This window comes from Salvia splendens, chromosome 12, assembly GCF_004379255.2.
Source record: "Salvia splendens isolate huo1 chromosome 12, SspV2, whole genome shotgun sequence".
Lineage (NCBI taxonomy): Eukaryota > Viridiplantae > Streptophyta > Magnoliopsida > Lamiales > Lamiaceae > Salvia > Salvia splendens.
The window spans coordinates 20,415,378-20,428,021 of record NC_056043.1 but is presented as its reverse complement, the minus strand read 5'-3'; the positions used below and the strand labels follow the sequence as shown (position 1 = coordinate 20,428,021).

At 32.0% G+C, this 12,644-nt stretch overlaps 1 long non-coding RNA gene across 1 annotated transcript; it reads right to left on the bottom strand.

Annotated features, from left to right (window-relative positions):
- Positions 1 to 530: 530 nt before the first annotated feature.
- On the bottom strand, positions 531 to 2,133 carry LOC121759231. Its single transcript, XR_006041613.1, has 3 exons — positions 2,092 to 2,133; positions 1,281 to 1,439; positions 531 to 1,180 (listed from the first exon to the last, which is right to left on the bottom strand). It is a non-coding gene; the product is annotated as an uncharacterized LOC121759231 (long non-coding RNA).
- Between the last annotated feature and the right edge of the window lie 10,511 nt (positions 2,134 to 12,644).

The window sequence follows — 12,644 nt, the reverse complement described above, 5'->3', positions numbered from 1 at the left end:
ATAGCATGAAGACAATAAAAATACACAAAAGTGTTGTTCAAGTAATGAATATACATCTCAAGGTAACATCTATCTCACTTAATGAATAAAAGACAATAGTTGGGCTGCAGATTTAAATGCTTCTTTATCACTATTGAGTTATGACGATGGAAGTAGAATTGATATTAGTATAGCATGAATATTTATTGTTCACTATTTTTGCTGGAAAGGATCGATCATATTTGAATCAAATTTGGCGTCCCAATTTCCTTTGGCGTGTTTGATGCCATGGATTTGGAAATAGAGCCTCTACCAACATCGCTTTAGCCCGAATAAGAAAAGTAAAAAGGAAAAAAATGAAAGAAAAAAAATCTACTTAAATTTAATTTAATGAAACACCATCATCATTTTGTCCATCACCAAGAGATGTCCTTTGTACACCTGACCAAAATTTAACCAAATTTAATGATTTATGAGTATTATCTCTTAAAATATAAGTTTCTATACTAACTAATTAGTATAAGTTTCATGAGTTAATAATAATGCGGGATACCATGTCATAGTTCCTACATACACAATTTTATGAAAATAAACATAATAACTATGCTAAGAATGAGGGATCTCATATCATAGTTCCTACACAAATAATTTTATGAAAATAAACATAATAACTATGCTAAGAATGAGGAATTAAACTACAAAGTATGCCTTTCATTTAGAAGGACATCGTTGATGGCAATCAAGAACACATTGCATCTTCAAACTTCATTCAACCATGGCGGAAATTCCTCCATTTCTTCATCAAAGGGAGAGCTCACAATCTCCTCTTGCTTCTCATGCTCAAACCCTCCCCCTCCTTTGCCGCCTCCTAAAGGTGTCTCCTCGCAGAAGCTTTCTTCTGCGGCGGAGGCAGCCAACAAGAGATACAGTAAGGCGAGCAGGGATTCATGATCTGCATTTAAGGATTGAGAGCTTAGATTCTTGGAAAATTGAGGCGCCTCGGCTGGATTTGAGGCGGTTTCATGGCAGCGCGGTGGAGATTGAGGGCCGCGGGCCTCGGCCATGTTGAGGTGCTTCTGTTGGTAAGTCCTTCTTGAGAAAAATGTTGATGCAGGCCCTTGATATATAAGGGCTTCACATAATCATTTCTCACATTTTCTGAGTTCGCTCTCTTCATGATCGCTTTCTTCATTATGGATGGCTATAATCATTGTTGAGAATGTAATTAATTATATTGAGCGAGTGTAATTTTTTTACATTAATATCGCATACTATCAGTTGGTTTTAAATGATATCTTTACCTTCTCCATCTTATGCGATTCATTACGCTCGGGAAGCTGGACTAGCCACATGCCTTGTGATCGTTGTGCGATTATGAAGTTGCTTTGATTGTCGATGTTCGAGTACACTTCCACCTTTGTGTCTCTCTTGAGATTCCTTGTCCTTCTTACAACATCTTCCTGTAACAAAAAAATATAAGTACCAAAAATGTGACAAAAAAATCTTATATATGCAACTGTGTTTATGTAGAAGCTAACCATTGCCATAAAAATGAAAATTAATTGAATATCATGTGAAAATTATTAAATAACTAGATCTAAATTTGCTATTTCAAATATAAACATTATTACTATAAAGATAGGTACGTGACCTGAAATTTATAATGGCGCATGGATCAAGTTTACAAACTACTATAATGGTCTTAATCACCATTCTATACAAATTTATTAAAAATAATACTTGTATAATAAGAATATATACATTAACTCGAGATTAATCATTCATATCAATTGATTAATAACTCAAAAGGCAAAGTAAATTAAAAATTATAGTAAAACCCTAAACACAAGAAATTAAAATTGACGGAAAACAATAGAATTAAAGAATTAAGAGTTGGGAATGAAAATGAGACACAAAAAGTGGAACACATCAAATTCCATGTTTTCTTTTTGATAGGAAAGAAGCTCGATTTTTAGATCTCTCTGCTTACATAAAGAGACTATGCCGATTCGATGTTCTTAAGGGGACTTAGGATCTCATATCATAACAAACATCAAAATAAGGATCCCAAAATATACAACATGAGAGAGAGAGAGAGAGAGATATGCATACGTATTTAGATGTCAATTGCTTGAATAAAGTGAACTGTTTGAGAGAGATTGAGATGAGTGAAATGTGTGTAGTTTCAGACTGTAATTTATAGAGACTTTAGCAACCCTAAGAATCTTTTTTGCAATTAATGCTCAAAATCTGGTATAAAATATTTATTTTTTCTTATTGTTTTACTTGTGACTCAAAACCATGAATTTGATATTCATATAATAAAAAGTTAAAAGCCATTCTCTCTCATAAGCAAAGTCAAATGATTTCATCCCAGAATTTGGAATTTAATGTTAAATTTATTATTTAGTGAAAGTGAAATTAATTATGATTTGGGTTTTTATTAAACTTATGTTTTTAATGGTGAAACTCTTATTATGTATCATACAACATTCTTTTGTTGTATGTCAGTTTTCATAGCGTAGTTATCACGACGATCTTTGTTGTTAGTTTATCGTTAAAAACAAACTTTTAACTTATCTTATATTCGTTATTTGGTAAAATAATAGTACTGATTTAAATTAAAATAAGCTTGTATTTTTATGGTAAAACTTTTATTTATGTAATCGACAACTATATTTGTCGTTTGGCGGTCGTTGCAGAATAATTATCTCATTGTCGTTTGGTGGTCGTTGCACAATAACTATCACATGTTTCCTTCAAATTTTCAACTCGCACAGGTATCATTAATTTGTTGTGTTATATTGGATAGTACTTTTTTTTATTGTATTCTCATTATTTTCACTCAATTTCATCTCGCGCACTATAATCATTAATTTCAAAAGTTGTAACTAAAATTTATTTTTTCAAGTCATTTTTATTTTTAGATTTTGCCTCTTTTCTTCCTCATCATTAATTGCAAAAAATTGTAATTGTAATTGTAATTGTAATTTAATTTTTTTTGCCATTTTTATTTTGGGATTTTGATTCTTTTCTCCCACATATCATTAATTGCAAAAGGTTGTACCTGTAATTTAATTTTTCATACCATTTTAATTTTGAGATTTTGGCTCTTTTTTTCCGCATATCATTAATTGTTAAAATTTATAAATGTAATTTAATTTTTTATATCATTTTTATTTTGGGATTTTGGCTCTTTATATGAGTATATCTACACATGAGATAAGAACTAATTCGTTCTACATAGAGAAATTAATGTATGATGATTCATCTATAGTAAAATATTATGGAGTAGTAATTTTTTTTAATGAAAATATGAAATTGCTAAGTGAAGAAAAAAAAATTATGACTCTTTGCATATTTTAAGAATGGAAATGTTAAGTGGAGAAAAACAATTTATGACTCTTTGCATATTTTAAGAATGGAAATGTTAAGTGAAGAAAGAAAAATTTATGACTCTTTGCATATTTTAAGAATGGAAATGTTAAGTGAAGATAAAAAAATTTATGACTCTTTGCATATTTTAAGAATGGAAATGATAAACAAGTGATAAATAAATAATTTATTAGTAAGAGTTTCGAATTAGATAGATAAAAAGAAATTAAATAAATTAGATATAATTGATCATTTTCACAATTTATAAAAAGAAAAGAAATTAAAATACTATCAATTGAGTTTAACTTATTTTGGTTTTCATTTGTTTTGCCAATTCAATTTATATTCTGTTTAATTTCAGACACTTATAAACTATTTAGTTTTTATATTCATTTAAAATTACAAGTCTAGAATCTCTTAGACGACATTGCCCCTAGTATCATGAAATTTTCAAAAAGTTTGGTTTTTCCCACGAACTTTTAACTAGACAAATAATATCACAAACTTTACCCGAGTTTGTTATTTTCCGGCAGCGAAAAAATTCCTAAAAATTAATATCATGATACATATTTTTTTCATAATTTTCTTGACAACAACTTTGAGAGCTTCAAGTTCTTCAATCTTTTGAAGATAGTTTTTTTTAAGCATACCCTCCAAAATTGTTATTCAATCCATTAATATAGTCGGAATTTTTTTGCGGGGGGAAATAAAAAAACTCAAGTTAAGATCGTGATATTATTTGTCAAGTTGAAAGTTCGTGAGAAAAAACCCAACTTTTTGAAAGTTCCATGATATTAGGGGCCACTATCCCTTTATTAATTAAGATAGGTTTGGCAACTATTGTGAGTGATAAACTAATTTTGATGGACGGAGCAAAATGAAAAAATTAGATTATTTTTCGTACATAGATGGAGTATTAATTTTATAAAGAAATATGAGTGTAATATGAATGTGGGACGGACCGAAATGGTAAAATGTGACTCTTTTTGTGGACGGATGAAGTATACAATAAGTTATTTAAATGAATTTTAACATTAAAAAAACAAGGTTATTTCAACTTTATACCGTAGTAATACTTTTATCAAAAAAATCAATTTAACATATTTTTTTGAAATTTATGTTAAATTAATTTTAGACAATAATTGTTCGACGCCAACCAACGACAAATATTGTTGTGACTTTAACGACAAATTATAAATACAACTGTCAACTAACGACAATGATCGATGTTACATATAATATTGTTCTAACGGCCAATAGACGACAAAGAACGATGTAAGTCACAAAATTATTCTATCACCAAATAATAAATTCACATATAATTTCAAAAGCTACTGGTATTTATTAAATATTTGACAAATGCCAACTAACGACAAAGATTGTAGTGATAACTATTGTGCAACAACAAAACAAAAAGACAACAAATATAATTGTAAATTACGAAAATAAAAGTTTTACCATAAAAACATTAGATTAATGGATAGTTCTTAATTTAAATTGGTATTATTATTTTAGCTAATAATGAATATAACATTATATTAATGGATAGTTTTTAATGATAAACTAACGATAAGATCATCGTGACAATTACATTGCAACAACCGCCATACGACAAAGATCGTTACAAGCTAGTACATAATAGAAGTTTCACCATTAAAAAAATCAAGCTTAGTTTATATCTGGTCATAATTAATTACACTCTCACCAAGTAATAATTTAACATTAAGTTTCAAAATTTAGGATAAAAAGTAAGATCTCTATTTCTATTTGCATATCTAATCAATTGACTTGCTTCGGAGAGAGGATGGCTTTTTTCATCCGAACTTGCAATACATGGTTTTGAGTCACAAGTATTTCCCATCATAAAAAGAACCAGCTGACACAATATACTCCCTCTGATTCCTAATAAAAGTTCCATTTTTTACCGGCACGGATTTTAAGAAAATATGGTACTCCCTCCGTCCCTCTGTAGCTGAGTCGTATTCTTTTTTGCGTTATCCAACTGTAGCTGAGTCAGTTCCTTTTTTGGCAAAAAGTACTTTACTCTCTCTTCATCTCTCTACCTTTTTCCTTTCTACTTTATTCTCCTTTTACTTAACTCATTTAAAACAATTTTTCTTAAATCTCGTGCCGAAAAGAAATACCTCTGCTACTGAGGGACAGAGGGAGTAATTTTTTGTGGCACGGATAAAGTAATTGGAATTATGAAATTTTGTCATAGCCAATATCATCTTGGCTAGAGATGTCAGACGGAGTTTGCATATCTATTTCTATTTGCATATCTAATCAATTGACTTGCTTCGAAGAGAGGATGGCTTTTTCATCCGAACATGCAATACATGGTTTTGAGTCACAAGTATTTTCCATCATATAAAGAACCAGCTGAAACAATACACTCCCTCTGATTCCTAGTAAAAGTCCCATTTTTACCAGCACGGATTTTAAGAAATATAGTATTTTTTTATGGGACGGATGGTGTAATTGGAATTATGAAATTTTATCAAAGCCAATATCATACTGGCTAGAGATGTCAAATGGGTCTGGCCGATCCAGCCCGGCCCACAAATGATGGTGCGGGCTTAGACTAGGCTCAGTAGATTAATCGGGCTCCAATTGGACCTTTTTACAAACTCAGCCCAGGCTCACTCAATGCCCTACCCATGCCCGGCAGAATATAACTTATGCACTTAATTTTGTACTATTAGTTCGTTCAATAGAGTTATCTATGCATATACTTATATGAAGCTTACGTGTGTATATATATTACGTGTATATATTGACTAAAGTCCCAAAATGGTCCTTAACATATGACGTTTTTTTTATTTTGGTCTAAAACATTATCTTTTGAATTATTCGGTCCCTCACATTTGAAATCGGACCACATCTGGTCCATTTTGGATGGAACCGTCAAAAATTTAATTACCGGGTCACAAATCCGTCACTAATTGGTCACTAATTGGGAGAAACTGATCCGTCACAAATCCGTCACAAATCCGTCACTGATCCGTCACAAATCCATCAGTAATCCGTCACTAATCCGAGCCTTGAGTTTAAACTATATTACACTAATCGCGTGTTTGGTTAAATGCTTTTAAACTATATTTCGGTAATCGACTACTCCGACGCTCCGAGCTTCGACGCTACGGCACTGAGGCTATCGGAGGGTTGAAAAACGTAGGTGATTAAGTAATTGACGCCGCTCCGCCGCTGCGATGAGGTAGGGCATCAGCAGAAAATGGGGAAAACGACGACGTCGCCGACATCGAGCTGCGTGGGGATTGAATTAGGGTTTACGACCTCCACGGATTGGTAAGTGGTGAGATTCTGATAGCTGATTGTGGAGACTAAGTAGAAAGTGCCGCCGCTTCTGATGGTGAAGTTTTGGGGGGAATAGGAGATGGTGATGGAGGTGTTGACGGTGTTGCAGGAGCATTTGATGGGGACGAAGAGTGTCTGGTCAGGGAGGAGGCGCGAGGCGGGGGAGAAGATGTTGCTAGGGCTCGCTATCGGGGCTGCTGAGGGAGAAGACGAAGGTGTCGCACGGGGCGGCGAATTGGTTGGCGGTGCAGTTTTAGCCGATGGTGCTGGGAAGCTGGGCTTGTACCTTGTGTTGGTGGGTATTGTACCATAGGAGGAGGAGCAATGGAGGAGATGGTGAAATTTGATTTTCGTTGTTAATGAAAATGGGAAGTGATTAGGATTTGTTTTTCTGTTATATGTAAAAAGATGCTTAATTGGTTATTTTTGAGTGACAGATTTGTGACGGATCAGTTTCTCCCAATTAGTGACAGATTAGTGACGAATTTGTGACCCGGTAATTAAACCGTCAAAAATTTGACGGTTTCGTCCAAAATAGACCAAATGTGGTCCGATTTCAAATGTGAGGGACCGAATAATTCAAAAGATAATGTTTTAGACTAAAATAAAAAAAAACGCTATATGTTAAGGACCATTTTGGGACTTTAGTCGTATACATTTATCATGTACATAAGTGAAGATATTATTCATACATAATAGACTAAAGGCCCATTTTGGTCTTTAACATATTGCTATTTTTTTATTTTGGTCCAAAACATTATCTTTTGAATTATTCGGTCCCTCATAAATAAAAACGGATCACATCTGGTCCATTTTGGACGGTTCCGTCAAAAATTTGAGGGTCAACGAATTTAACCTATTTTGAATGAATTAACAAGTTATAATTAATTTATTTAATTTACCAGAAAATAAAATATACTATTATTCAACAACAAAAAAATATTATTCTCGTTGTTTTTCTTCATCTCAAACTGAAATTAGTGAAGCATCCCTCCTCCCTCAAGTCAGCGCTCCTCATCTACCCTTTTCTGTCAATTTTGCCGATCGTCGTTCTCTGCCCTCATACCGACTCTAACGGGGCACTAACCGTGGCCGGCGTGTGAGCCAAAACTCTCTCTGTTTCACCACAACCGCTACTTCGCCTCTCTTCTCGTCTGGTCCATCGCCGGCGTGCGGCGGTGAGGCGCCTCCCTCCCCTTTTCCCAGTTGCCCTCACTCTATCCCTCTCTCTCAACCTCACCGCAACGCCTCTCAGACAACCTAGTCGAAACCACCCCCGTCTTCGGTGAGCGGCGGCACGCAATGTTGGTCTCATTCCTCATCGCGAATCGGAGATGAAGCTTGACTGTGGCAATTCAGCCAACACCGTCGTGTCCTTCGTGCTTCAGCCGTGGGGTGCTGTCTACCGTCAGTCCCTAACTCCTCGCTGGTTCTCTCGCCATAGCCGCTGCTATTCGAACAGCCGGCTCGCATCTTGGTACGACAACCCCCAAACTTCGATTAAAGGTTCGTTCTTAGCGACGGGGGGATCCCCAAACTTGCGTGCTGACTTGAGGGAGGATGAATTTTTGGAATACCCTATTTTCAATTTGAGTGAGAGAGCAGTGATGGGAATGAGAATTTTTTGGTAAATAATATATTTAAATTTTTGGTAAATTAATTCATTTTAATTAATCCAGTCAAACATGCATAATAAAATATATTTATTAACTTAATCCGGTCAAAATAGGTTTAAAATTCGTTGACCGTCAAATTTTTGACGTAACCGTCCAAAATGGACCAAATGTGACCCGTTTTTATTTGTGAGAGACCGAATAATTCAAAAGATAATGTTTTGGACAAAAATAAAAAAATTGCAATATGTTAAGGACCAAAATTGGTCTTTAGTCTACATAATAACATATCCAATAACCAGAGAATTGATCTGGTGAGCAACAAATTTGAGCGACTCTTGTGAGAGCGCCTGCTCCACGTCAGACTCTTCCTTATTTTCTCTTTCATCATCTCCTTCCTTCTCCACCAACTCTTTCTCAATTAACAGTTTCGATGTTACTTACTCCCACCCTTTTTTCTTCAATTGACAAATCCTGCACCACAGTTCCGATTCTCCTTCATATATTTTCCTTCTTTCTCCGTTGATTCTCCTTCAGATAGTTTCCTTGAACTGTTTATCCTTTTTCTGTTTCCCACCGATTCAACGATTTTCTCACAATAGCTCCGTGTTTGTGCACTGCAATTTTTCTCACTATCTGATTTTTTGGTTCTTGCTTTCTAATATCTGGAATTAAACTTCCCCAGCATCGCTAATTCTTGTGGTATATTTGGGGCATAATTATCAATCACTTATTCAAGTTTTCCATTATTTGTGGACATATTCAAAATAATAATCTCTATATGCCGATTCTAGTTTCTCAGCAACCATGACAAGAAAAATATTCAAAATTAGGGATTCGAGAAATTTGGGCGATGAGCATACCAATATATAGAAAAAAATTAGGATATTCAATGTGCGAGGAATTATAATAATTCGATGGGAAGAAGAAAAAGAAGAAGTTGATGCCGAAAAAATCAAATCTATATTCTCGTTGAGATTATACTTTTGAGAAGAGGAACTGATAGTAAATTTTTGAAGAGATAAAAGAAATGGGTGAGAACGACTGAGATTTACAACGGAACTGTGGTGCAGGATTTGTCAATTGAAGAAAAAAATGGTGAGAGTAACGTCGGAAGAGTCAAAACTGTTAATTGAAAAAGAATAAGTGAAGAAGGAAGGAGATGGTGAAAGAGAAAATAAGGAAAAGTCTGACGTGGAGCCGGCGCTCACAAGAGTCGCTCAAATTTGTTGCTCAGCAGATCAAATCATCAATTCTTCCAATAACTATATCCCCTAATTAATTTATTATTAGATGCATCATTATGGAGTATTATATTTGTATATTTATTTTCTATAATTACATAGATTAGTTATTGACTTTTTTTAAAAAATAGGGCATCCTAGAATTGATTGTATTATAATAATTTTGATTTGCATAATTATAGAGATTAGTTATCAATGATTTATCTCTATCAAATATAGTTCTATAAATATAATGATTGATTAGTTATTTATATGTATATAATATATGTATATGAGTATGAATTGATTGGATATATATATATAGGTACATTATAATGATAACCCTAATTTCCGTAATAACCCTATAACTAAATCTGGACCACACATTTTTAAAATCACGTGGTCTAGATTCAAACTTAGATTTACTTCATAAAAAAAAGCGCGGGGGTAAATATGTCATTTCGCTCATAATAAAATTTACGTATCCAAATTTTGCTCATTTAATTTCTGAATTTCGCTCATTTTATCAACTCAGAGTATCATTCTATCCGGCAAAACTATCATTCTATGCAATAAACCTAACATATATCATTTTATCATTTTATCAACTCAGAGTATCATTCTATCCGGCAAAACTATCATTCTATGCAATAAACCTAACATATATCATTTTATCATTTTATCAGTTAGTCAAAAGTATCATTTTATCAACTCAGAGTATCATTCTATCCGGTAAAACTATCATTCTATGCAATAAACCTAACATATATAATTTTATCAGTCAGTCAAAAGTATCATTTTATCAACTCAGAGTATCATTCTATCCGGCAAAACTATAATTCTATGCAATAAACCTATCATTTTATCATTTTATCAGTCAGTCAAAGGTATCATTTTATCAACTCAGAGTATCATTCTATCCGGCAAAACTATCATTCTATGCAATAAACTAACATATATCATTTTATCGTTTTATCAGTCCGTCAAAAGTATCATTTTATCAACTCAGAGTATCATTCTATCCGGCAAAGCTATCATTCTATGCAATAAACCTAATATAATCGGCACAATACATAATATACAAACCTACAAAGCAGTAAACGTATCATTTTATCAACTCAGAGTATCATTTTTATAAGGTTACTGTCATTTTATCCGCTTAGATTATCATTTTATCAGGTAAAAGTATCATTTTATTAAACAAAAATGTCATATTATACACCAAAAATACCTATCATTCTATCGGCTGAAAGTATCATTCTACCCGGCAAAACTATCATTCTATCGGCTGAAAGTATCATTCTATCCGGCAAAACTATCATTTTATGCAGTAAACCTAACATTTATAAGCAAAAAGTATCATTTTATCAACTCAGAGTATCATTCTATCCGGAAAAACTATCATTCTATGCAATAAACCTAACATATATCATTTTATCATTTTATCAGTCAGTCAAAAGTATCATTTTATCAACTCAGAGTATCATTCTATCCGACAAAACTATCATTCTATGCAATAAACCTATCATTTTATCAGTCAGTCAAAAGTATCATTTTATCAACTCAGTGTATCATTCTATCCGGCAAAACTATCATTCTATGCAATAAACCTATCATTTTATCAGTCAGTCAAAAGTCTCATTTTTTCAGCTCAGAGTATCATTCTATCCGCCAAAACTATCATTCTATGCAATAAACATATCATTTTATCATTTTACGTGATATTTGGTGAAATTCAGAAATTAAATGAGGGAAATGACAGTTTTACTCCCGCGTTTTTTTTATGAAGTAAATCTAAGTTTGAATCTCAAAACTATCATTCTATGCAATAAACCTATCATTTTATCATTTTACGTGATATTTGGCGAAATTCAGAAATTAAATGAGGGAAATGACAGTTTTACCCCCACGCTTTTTTTTATGAAGTAAATATAAGTTTGAATCTCAACCGCATGATTAGAAATATGTGTGGTCCAGATTTGGTTATAGGGTTATTACGATATTTAGGGGTTATCATATGATCACGACTCTATATATATATATATATATATTATATATATATATATGGTTGTGATCAATTGAGATTTTTTAGCTTAATTGAGAATTGAGATGCATTATAAGCCACTCATTTTTATTAAATGAGTGGTCCAGAATTTGCCACATGGAAAATATTTTTACATTAATTAATTGTGAAAGGGCATATTTGTAATTTCATCATATATTTTATTTAATAAATATTTTTTTTATTTTTTTTAAAAAAATTATTTTTTTTTTCGATTTTTTATTTTTTTTATTTTTTTTATTTTTTTTATTTTTTATTTTTGTCAACTACATATACAATTCATGTCAACTACACACATGTAATGTCAACTACATATACAATTCATGTCAACTACACACATGTAATGTCAACTACATATACAATTCATGTCAACTACACACATATAATGTCAACTACATATACAATTCATGTCAACTACACATATATAATGTCAATTATAAGCTGTTGACATTTGATGTGCAGAGCTATTGACATTTGATGTGCAGACTACACATCGTAGTTGACATAATGTCTCAGTAGTTGACATCGCGCGAAAATTTAAAAAAAATTTAAAAAAAATTAAAAAAAATTAAAAAAAATTAAAAAAATTTAAAAAATTAAAAAAATTAAATTTTTTTTAGTTGTTGACATTTTAATACGAGTTGTTGACATTTGATATTCTGGCTATTGAAATGAAATGACGATAATACCCCTTAGTTGACATAATCTACTTGCAGTTGACATTTCAAAATGAGTGGCTGAAAATGCATCTCAATTCTCAATTAAGCTAAAAAATCTCAACCTAACAAGACCCTATATATATATATATATATATATATATATATGTATATTTTCATGATAATCATAGATTTTATTAATGAAATTATGTAAAATAATCAACTAATTCAATTACTCAACCTAAATCAAAACTTATAACAAATTTATTTCCATTTTGATTTGCATGATAATAAATATTAATTGTTAATTGATTTGGATAATTATAGATATTAGTTTTTTTTTATAGATTTATCTCCATTAAAAATAGTTTCATAATTATAGTATTATGATTCCTAAATTTGTGGGATTATATATTTA